An 11,100-nucleotide genomic window follows, 5' to 3' on the forward strand; every position below is an offset into this window, starting at 1 on the left:
CTGTGTGTGGCTCTTCCTCAGCAGTGGGACACAGTGGGGACCCCGTGACATGGGGCCAGCTCCTCTCTCTGAGGGAAGGAGAACAAAGAAGACTTTCCTTGGGGTCCCTCAAGGCCACGTAAGAGGGGAGGAGGCTGCCCCTAAACAGTACATTGAAATTCTGCTTCTGTTAGAACCTGAGCGTTGGGGTTTGGTTCTTCCACTTGCTGGGCTGACGAGACACACATGCTCTCCGTGACTCCTCCTCAAATGAAGAGGTCTTGCAGGTCCCGGGCATCCTGGACCTGGGGAGGGGAGAGGGGCCAGTCCCCTCCCTGGCTCCTGAAGGAGGCCTGTTCTCCCAAAGACAGGATGGTTTCGGGTCGTGATCCTGGGCCAGGGCTGGAGACAGCCCCTCACTGCTCCTGACTCTGGGGCTGAGGGGGCTTTTCTCAGGCATAGCAACGCCCACTGAAGGCGGGGGCTTCAGAAAGAACACACTCCTGGACCCAGTCCTGCCCCAGGACGGTGGCTGCCTTCCCCAGCTCTGGAGGAAGAGGGACATCCTCTGCTTCTTTGGGCGGTGGTCCTCTGATCCACGAGCAAGCACTGAAAAGTTTCTAGTCTGCCTCTGGAAGTGCACCAGCAATGAGTGGGCCAGTCACTGTCCACACACGAAGATGGAAAATGTGCTAAGGAAGTGCGGGAGGTGATCTTGTGCAAATGGTCTGCAGGTCGGTGGGGCTGGCTGCTTCAGTGCCCTCCAGTGGGCCCCCTTTCCCTGGACGGGAATCCTCGTGGAGTCTCGTCTCCGCCCTCGGAGCTCCCTTCCTGCTGGTTTCAGGACCAAGGGAGAGACTGTGGTGTGGCTTGGAAGGCTCCACCCCAGCCTCCTTCCTTCCGCACACATCACTGCTCCCCAGGAAGCAGGGGCTGTTGCTCCCACATGCCCTGCACAAGGCTGGTTTAAGGCACTCATTCCCTCCAAGGCCCAGCTGCTCTGGCTCCATCACATACATCGTGGCCACAGCTGCCTGGCTGGGCGAGGAGTCCAGGAGAGCTCTCCTTCCCGGGATCAGGGTTCATATTCCTGGCCAGAGAAAGAAGTCCCATCTGTCCTCTGCTAGAGAAGGTGAATTCCTGGGCCGGGTAGCCCTCAGGTGCCTGAGGACATGGGGGTCTCCTGCAGGTCACCTGGAAAGAAGGGTGTCGGGCACCCCTGTCTGGGAGAACAGTGAGCAGCACCCATCCCAGGCCACAGGTGCACCCATCACCTGGCAGTGCTCGGCCTCGGACTCACCCCTGGAAACTCTGGCCCGGTTTTTCACAGATGTGTTTTCAGGAGTGTTCAGCACAGCAGTGGTGGAGAGAGCAGGGAATGGAACAACGCTAATGCCCAAGGAGATGGATGGGATCCATGGTCCCAGTCCTCATGATAGAATACCTTGTAGCTACTGTCATATTGTCCTTCGAGGCACAGGATCCAGGAAGCCCCTCCTGAGACCCCCTCCTGCGACCCTGTTCCTGGGAACATTGAGAATTGTTTGAGGAGGAGGTGGACAGGATCCAGGATGACAGCGGGTCCAAGGAGAAGGAAGGTCAGCACTGGGAGGACAGTTGGTTGCGCCCTGAGCCACCATCCAGGGCCCGGGCTGTGATGCCCTTACACCTCACCCCAAATAATGGCTCCTGAGGTATGGATCCAGCTTCTGTGGTTTCACTTCCTCCCTCCCTACATCATTTATTTACTCCCTCATTCATTCCCCCCCTCCTTCCCCTCCACCCATCCCATCCTCCCTGCCTCCCTCCCTCCCCTCTATCCCTACCACCCTCCCTTTCCTCCTCCCTCTCCCCATCCTCCCTCCCTCCCATCCTCCCTTCCCTCCTCCCTCTCTCCCCTCCTTCTCTCCCATCCTCCCTCCCTCTCTCTTTCCCTCACTCCCATCCTCACTCATGCCCTCCCTCATTCAGCACAGGATCTGGGGTCCCTGCTCTATACCAAGCACTGGGGCTTCATCAGTGAGCACCGCCCAACCCACATGGTCACGTCCACTGTGGGAGGTGATGGGGGCAGTCCTCAGGGCTAGCACTGGTGATGAGCACCAGGAATCTGCTCCTGAAAACAGAGGCCAGTTGCACAAAGAAAAGAATGGAGAGACCCACGCTTAGCACTTCCTCTAGAAAAATCTAGTCCTGAAAAGTAAGTATATCCTAGATTTCATGCAATGTGAGTTCTAATGGCAGGTACGCACTGAATCCTAGAACCAACAAAGAGTAAATCATCCAGTGTCACCTGGGGGGTTGTGACACAACTTTTCTGACCAAATGACAGCATTTCAGCCAACATCTCTAGGGCCTCCGAGTTTTCCCAAGGGTCTCTGTGATCCTTTGATCTTCCCATCCTTGGGAAGCTCTGTCCTGTCCTATTCCTTGTCTCCTGCCTCTTCTGGGACCCTTCTGTGGCTTCCCCCTCCCCCCCCGCCAGGGCCATCCTCACCAGGATTCCCCATGCCCCTTGGCTGGGCGCCCACATCACACACTGGGCCCCATGAGCCCAGTGCCTTGTGCAAGACCTGTGTGCTCCCTCTGGGGTCACTTGGCATCTCCCCTTGCAGCGGCCTGCATCTTCCTGTACTGGGTCTCGTCTAAGCAGTCTGTGAGGCCGGGCTGTGCCCATGTCACGGGCACGGAAGTGCGAATCCAGAAGGTCCAGACGATCTGCTCCCAGTCCCAGCATGTGGAGCCTGGGCCCAGAGTGGTCCCTGAGCAGAGGAGGACTTGGGCCCAGGGAGCCTGAGGGAGGACATGACACAGTGAGCCCACAGGAGGAGAGTGAGCAATGTGGGGGCCTAGTGCTCAGACCTGCTGGGAAACCACATCACACTGGCTCTGTCCCCAGGGCTGGAGGTTGTCAGGGTATCCACGCTCCCAGGCTGCAGGCTGGCAGTGACTGGCAGGGGAGGAGGCACATAGTGCAGGAGAGAGCCCTCAGGCAGAGAGGAGGGGGCAGGTGCTCCCCCAGCAGCTGCAGGAACTCAGGGTAGCCACCCTCCCAGGCTGCAGGCTGGCAGTGACTGGCAGGAGAGGAGGCACCTGGTGCAGGAGAGAGCCCTCAGGCAGAGAAGAGGGAGCAGGTGCTCCCCCAGCAGCTGGAGGAACTCGGGGTATCCACCCTCCCAGGCTGCAGGCTGGCAGTGACTGGCAGGAGAGGAGGCACCTGGTGCAGGAGAGAGCCCTCAGGCAGAGAGGAGGGAGCAGGTGCTCCCCCAGCAGCTGGAGGAACTCGGGGTAGCCACCCTCCCAGGCTGCAGGCTGGCAGTGACTGGCAGGGGAGGAGGCACCTGGTGCAGGAGAGAGCCCTCTGCAGAGAGGAGGGAGCAAGTGCTCCCCCAGCAGCTGGAGGAACTCAGGGTAGCCACCCCCCCACGCTGCAGGCTGGCAGGGACTGGCAGGAGAGGAGGCACCTAGTGCAGGAGAGAGCCCTCAGGCAGAGAGGAGGAGACAGGTGCTCCCCCAGCAGCTAGAGGTTGTCAGGGTAGCCACCCTCCCAGGCTGCAGGCTGGCAGTGGCTGGCAGGAGAGGAGGCACCTGGTGCAGGAGAGAGCCCCCAGGCAGAGAGGAGGGAGCAGGTGCTCCCCCAGCAGCAGGTGCACTCGGGCAGGCTGAGGGGGCATCAGCAGACAGCAGTGCCTGCAGCTAGGACCAATACTGGAGCACCCCACTCATGAGGGACAGAGAGCAGTCCGATTCATAGAGGTGGAAGGAGCTGCTGAGTGCAGGGCTGGGGAGGGGAAATGGGGGGTTAGGGTCTCGTGGGTTGATGACAAACTTGTGGCGATGGATGGAGGTGGCAGGTGCAGAACAGTGAATGTACTTATTGCCACTGAATTGTTCCCTGAAACGTGCTTAACGGTATCAGTTGTATGTCTATTACACCACAGTAGGAAAGTAGTGAGTCAGGAGGACGGGGCCATCGCAAGTCCCAAGAGGGCCCAGGAGCAGGGATCCTGTATCTTACTTCTCGCTCTCACGCTCTGCCCCTTGTTGGTGACTGAGCTCACAGTAGGCACTCAGTAAATGCTTGCTAAGACACAGTGCAGGCACACAGTCCAGAGAGAGAGCACAAGTGCAAACCCACTGGTGGGCACTGAGGAATCCCAAGGGGACGCGCATCCAGACGGAGCGAGTGCCCACATTTCACGAACACCAGCACAGAAATGGCCATTTAAAACCAAGGCAGGGGGCGCCTGGGTGGCTCAGTCGTTAAGCGTCTGCCTTCGGCTCAGGTCATGATCCCAGAGTCCTGGGATCGAGCCCCGCATTGGGCTCCCTGTTCCTCGGGAAGCCTGCTTCTCCCTCTCCCACTCCCCCTGCCTGTATTCCCTCTCTTGCTGTGTCTCTCTCTGTCAAATAAATAAATAAAATCTTTAAAAAAAAAAACAAGGCAGGAACCATATATAACCCAGAGGGCTCCATGCTCCTGGAGGCTGAGCTAGCGGTCACGGCCAAGGCCTCTGGCGGTGAGGGCACTGGGGGCCTGAGAGGTGGCTCGGCGCACCCCTGACCCTGAAGCCCCATGGCCACGGCGAGGTGCAGGGACTGGGAGGGAAGACCCAGCCAGGACCCGTTCCGGCTCCATGGCTGCTAGAGGGCTACTCCCAGCCCCACCAGGCGGTGTCTGTTTAGAACCAGGGAGAAAACCTTTTCCCGCAATTGTTCTTTTTAAAGATGGTTGCTCAGCATTGACACAGAAAAACATCTGACGTAAAACTGGAGCCGTTCACAGCTGCAAATGACCCAGAAGTGATCAAAATGTGGCAACCACAGAGAGGAACTTGTGCCCCCAGGCGGGCCTCCTGTGAGCAGGTGCAGTGGGGGTGCTGGACGTGCCCATGCGGGCAGTGCTGGGCTCCACAGTCTCCCTCGAGGGGACAGAAGTAGGAACCCGCTCTGATGTCTCCAGTCAAGCAACACCCCCTGATAGAGATGGGGGCAGCCCCTCATTCGTTGCGGGTGTCCTGGTGATTCTTTGGGACAGCCACGAATCTCAGCTTCTTCATGACCCAGGGCCAGCCTAGCAGCTGCAGGGCCCGCAGGTCCTCCAGGGACAGCCCGTCATGAGTTCTGGGTGTCCTGGTGATTCCTGGGCACTGCCCAAATCTCAGCTTCTTCATGACGGGCGCAGCCCAGCATCTGCGGGTCCCACAGGCCCTCCGGGGACAGCCCCTCATGAGTTCCGGGTGTCCTGGTGATTCTTGGGCACAACCTGAATCTCAGTTTCTTCATGATGGGAGCAGCCCAGCAGCTGTGGGTCCCACAGGTCCTCCGTGGGCTGCCCAGCAGCTGAGGGTCCCACAGGTCCTCCAATACCTTGGTGGGCTTGTGGTCCAGCAGGTACCTGTTCAGGTTGCTCTCGTAGAGCCACAAGACCTTGATCCCATTGGCCCAGTCGACCACCATCACCCAGTGACAGGCTGAATTCAGTCAGTGAACCTCCACCATTGACCCCCCAAAAAGGGCCCCCATATAGTAAAAGTCACCCTGGTCCCTGGGGATGTGGGCCTGGGAAGGCAGCCGGCGCTTATAGCTGAAGTCCTCACGGGCCGCCCAGTAGAAACCGGGGTGCAGGGTGCTGAAGAGGGGGGATGGGATTGCCATGCTCATGCGGTCGCCGAACTTCATGCCCACATGCACGCACACCAGGTCAACCACCTCATGGAGGAAGCGCTGCCCGCAAAAGCAGCTGATCATCGCCATGCACCACATGGACACATCCTGCCAGCGCAGGGCGCTGGGGACCTCGAGGACAACCACCCTCTGGCCCTCCCAGAGGGGCACACAGGACCCGGCAACCAGCTGGTCAGTAAAGACGTAGTAGGTGACCCTGTGTCCACCATGAGGACCACCACCCTCCGGCCCTCCCGGAGCGGCACACGGGGCCCGGCAGCTGGCTGGCTGGTGAAGACATAGTAGGTGACCCTGTGTCCACCATGAAGTGCTTCTCCGCCATCTGCAAGAACAGCTCCAGGAAGCCCATGTAGCTACAGGGACAGGGGACAGGGCAAGAGGAGCTGGCGGCAGGACCCCAAAGCTGGGGGCCATGGACGTGTGCACCTTCTTCATGCGGGCAGGCCTGTCCTGAGCGAGTCTGCCTGTGGGGCCTCCCTAACTTCTGCTCCCAGAGATGGGAGCCATCAGCACCCCATCTTACAAAGGGGAGCCTGAGGCTTAGGAGGCTGGAAACCTCCCCCACGTCAGCATGCTGGATTCAGGAACACTCCCCCTGTGCTGAGCTCCCGGGCTAACCCTACAGGTGGCCTCCCCTGACCGACCCCCTGCAGGTCCTATCCTCACCTGCCAGGAGTGGAGCACTTTTGGGCACAGCCCTCGTCTCTATGCCCTAAAGACTGGGTAGAACCAGCAGGGCCGGCCATCTGCCCCACTTTGCTTTGAGAGGACTGTCGCTGGCCCCCACAGAGCTGTCTCCACCCTGTAGGGTCCTCCCTTGAAGGCTACTGGGCATCTTGCTGACAAGGTCCTCAGTAAACCACTGGTATTGCTAGGAGGGGTCACCCTCAAACTCCCCCAGATCAGGAATCAGGTGCAGCCCGGGGGCAGAGAAAGGTAAAGAGGACCCCTGGAAGAGAGGGGGCTTTCTTAGGCCCCAGCCTTGAATCCAAGGGTATAAGCTTCTGGGTCCAGGTCTACATCTCCCTGGCCCCAAGAAGTTGGAAGTCTTGTCCAATGCCTCACATGGCTGGTCCCCCATTGAGGGGACTACCTGCTCCCCACCATGAGGAAAGCAGCTCCCCCATTGTCAGGCAAATGTGGTGAGCCCCTCTGAGACTGACTTTTTTGCTCAGGCACTAGGGCTACTTCCCTGTGCCTGCCTCATACCTGGCAGTTTAGTAAATCGCTCACACAGGGAAGGCAGGCCCTACACTTAAATAGGAGACAAGTAAACACCCCCTCAGGGGCAAGTCCAGGCCCAGCCAATGGGGGAGAAGCCAGACATGAAGCAGGGGGGAGAGAACAGTGATCCTGGCAGAGAACATGCAAAGGCTTGGAGTCAGGCCTGAGGCACAAGTGAGACGAATTGGGTGGCCCATGGCGGGGAGGAGGGGTGCGCGGAGAGCTGCAGTGGGAGAGGTGAGGCTGGAGAAGATGGGCAGGTGGGGAGCAGATCACAGAGAGGTTCATAGGTTATGTTCCAAAAAGATCATTCTCATTACTGGAGGAAAATGGGCTCTATGCACTGGAGGACAGGGAGACCCTAACCCTAAAACCTAACCCTAACCCAACCATAACCCTAACCCCTAACCCTCTAACCTCTAACCCCTAACCCTTTGTCTTTAACTCTAACTTTAACCTTAACTCTTTATCCTTAATTTTGTTCCTTACCCTGAAAATATATCTATCCCTACCACTCTAGCCCCAATCTCTGGATAATCCTTTCTGTAGTGCCAGCCAATGCCCTTTAAACCACTAACACCGGGGTGCCTGGGCGGCTCAGTCGTTAAGCGTCTGCCTTCGGCTCAGGTCATGATCCCAGGGTCCTGGGATCGAGCCCTGCATCGGGCTCCCTACTCGGCAGGAAGCCTGCTTCTCCCTTTCCCACTCCCCCTGCTTGTGTTCCTTCCCTCTCTGTCTCTCTCTGTCAAATAAATAAATAAAATCTTTAAAAATAAAAATAAAAATAAACCACTAACACCAACCTCAATTAAAACATCACAAAATCACCAAAATACATTCCTATATCTTTCATAAAACAGATGTATGAAACCTCATCAGAATAACTGCCATATGAAACCAAGAGGACATAAATGTGTTGTGCACCATAAGCAAGTGTCTCTTAACCAAAACTTCAAAGGTTATTCAACATAGTGAATCCAAGCAATGTTATACGCCGCAATATTTTTTTACATAAAAACATGTGATTATGTTTATTGATGCAAAAAACTTTGTAACCAAAATCCAATGTCAGTTCATGATTAAACACTCAAGAAAGTAGGAATAAAGGGTAATCTGTTCAATATACGACAGCAAAGATCATGCTCAATTTTGAAGACTGACAACTCTACTCTGAAATCACAAACAAAGCCAGAATTCTGGCTTTCACCTCTTGCTCAATAATGTACTGAAAGTTCTACCCAGAAAAAAGAGGCAAGAAAAAAGGCATCCACATGTGAAAGGAAACAGTAGAACTATGTCTATTCAGAGACCAGAGATGATAACATCTTATATAGAAAGCTTCCTAAAGAATCAACAAAAAATTATTATAGCTAGTCACCTCGTTCAACAAAGTTATAGGGCAAAATATTAATACACAAAATCTCTCTTATCTGTATACACTAGCAACGAATCATCCAAAAAGGAATTTAAGAAAACAATTCCACTTTCGGTAACATCAACATTGACAAAATACCTAGGAATAAATGTAATTAAGGTGCAAGTCTTGTACACTGAAAATTACAAAACATTACTGATTGAAATTAAAGAAAACCTAAATAACTGTGAAGACACCCCATGGTGAGGAAAAGACGTACCATTGATAAGGCGGCAACAGTACACAATGCAATGCGCAGATTCAATGTTGTTCCCAGGAAAATACACAGAGGCCTCTGGTACACATAAGCTAATCCTAAGGTCGTATGGAAAATCAGGTACCACAAGATAGCCGAAACAATCTTGAAAAATAAAACCAAAGCTTGAAGCTCATACTTTCTGATTTCAAATATTAATACAAAGCAACAGTAAATATTATGCTAAGTGAAATAAGTCAAGCAGAGAAAGACAATTATCATATGGTTTCACTTATACCACAGGGGAAGGGAGGGAAAACTGAATGGGAAGAAATCAGAGAGGGAGATAAACCATGAGAGACTCTGGACTCCAGGAAGCAAACTGAGGGTTACAGAAGGGAGGGGGGTGGGGAGATGGGGTAACCGGGTGATCGGTATTAAGAAGGGCACAAGTGGTGATGAGCACTGGGTGTTATACGCAACTGATGAATCGTTGAACACTACATCAAAAACCAATGATTACTATACGTTGGCTAATTGAACATGATAAAAAAAAAAAAGCAACAGTAAATAAAACACTGTGATATTGTCTTAAAGGTATGCACACAGATCAGTGGGATTTAATTGATAGCCCACAAATAAACCCCTTCATCTATGGTCAATTGAATTTTGACAAGGGTGGACAATGTTACATTGAGGAGAGAATAGTCTTTTCAACCAAGGGTGCTAAACAATTGGTTATCCATGTGCAGAGGAATGAAAATGGACCCTTACCTCACACCACATATAAACATTAACTCAAAGTAAGTTAAAGGCTTAAATGTAAGAGGTAAAATTATAAACTCTAGAAGAAATAAATGGGAATAAATCTTCATGACCTTGGATTTAGCAATGCTCTTAGATATGACACCAAATCACAAGCGAGGAAAGAAAACATAGAGAAATTTAATTTCCTCGCAATTAGAAACCTTTGTGCATCAAAAAGACAGCCCACAGAATGGAAGAAAAATATTGCAAATTATTTAACTGGCAAGAGTCTGCTATCCAGAATATATAAAGTGCTATTACAACTCATCAACAAAGGACAAAAAATTTTTTAAATGGACAAGGGACTTGGATAGACCCTTCTCCAGAAAAGACATTAAAAATGATCAATAACACATGAAAACATGTTAAATATGATTAGGCATTATGAAATGCAGATTTAAACTGCAGTGACATACCCTTTTACACTAGAGTCACTATAATCAAGAAAACTGAAAATAACACGTGTTGGTAAGGATGTTGAAAAACTGGAACCTTTAACCTTGCTTGGGAAATGTACAATGGTGGTGCAGTCTATGTGTAAAATACTTTCCATTTCCTCAAAAAGACAAAAATAGAAGTGTCACACAGTTCAACCATTCTACTCCTGGATATATACCCCCAAAGAACTGAACACAGTTATTCAAAGAAAACCAACAACATGTACACAAATATTCAAAGCAGCATTTTTCACAATAACCAAAACCAAGTGTCCATCAACAAATGAATGGATACACAAAATGGGGTAGATCCATAAATGGCAATATTGTTGTACCATATAAAGGAATAAAGGAAAATGGTGCATCTGTGGAAAACAATATGGTGGCTCTTCAAAAAATTTAATACAGAATTCCGCTTCAACATATATACCCGAAAGGATTGAAAGAAAAGACTTGAGTGATATTCATGTGCCCTTATTCAGAACAGCATTTTTCAAAACAGCTAAAAGGAGGAAGCAACCCAAGTGTCCACTGACAGATGAAGGCATAAACAAAATGTGGTATATACACAATGGAACATGATTCAGCCTTAAAACAAAGGGAGTTCTGAGATTAAGAATTCCTCATATCAGTGAGGTCATATGATACGTGTCTTTCTCTGATTGACTTACTTTGCTCAGCATAGTACCCTCCAGTTCCAGGTTTACTGCACTTTGAAATCACCGCAGAATAAATTACTCTTCCAAACAACCATGTCAGCACCTCCCAGAGAAGCAGAGACGACATCAAACTGTGATGGAGGCCAAGCCCTCCCAGATCCAGGTCACCCACCATGGAGAGGCCACTGGCCCTTGTAGGAGGCCACATGGTAGCAAGACACTCGTGGGAGGATTAAATCAGCAGCCCCTGTGTCTTGGGTGCAGTAGAAGCAGTGGGATTTGGATTTCCAATTTTCCACAATGCTCCACCAAAAACTGGTTAGAACTGTGAAAATGCATGAAGGGAAGCCTCAGTAAAGTGGACTGGGGACGCCAGAAGGGGAGGCTGGAGGGGGGAGCCTACCATTCAGGGTCAATTACAGGAACAACTGTCAGTTAGGGACCCAGGAATAGAACCCCCCACAGGAGAGACTCATCAGTCACAGGCCCCAGAGGGGAAGATGTAGGTTTCACCTCCTCCAAGAAGTCCACCCTCCCTGCAGCTCAGCAGCTGAGAACCCTCCATCACCTGAAGCCCTGCTTCTCTCCGGACTTTCCTTCGAAACAACCCTCCCAACTTCCCCCACCTTCTCCACGAAATACTGACCAGGTGACAGACCTGTTCTCTGACACCCGTGAGACTCCGATGACCGACAT

The 11,100-nt window shown here is 52.4% G+C and overlaps 1 pseudogene; it reads right to left on the reverse strand.

The window, feature by feature from the left end:
* Nucleotides 1-4,979: 4,979 nt before the first annotated feature.
* On the reverse strand, nucleotides 4,980-11,100 carry LOC116625938 (annotated as a pseudogene).

The sequence above is a fragment of the Phoca vitulina genome, unplaced genomic scaffold (assembly GCF_004348235.1).
Source record: "Phoca vitulina isolate PV1807 unplaced genomic scaffold, GSC_HSeal_1.0 scaffold81, whole genome shotgun sequence".
NCBI classification, from domain to species: Eukaryota; Metazoa; Chordata; class Mammalia; order Carnivora; family Phocidae; genus Phoca; species Phoca vitulina.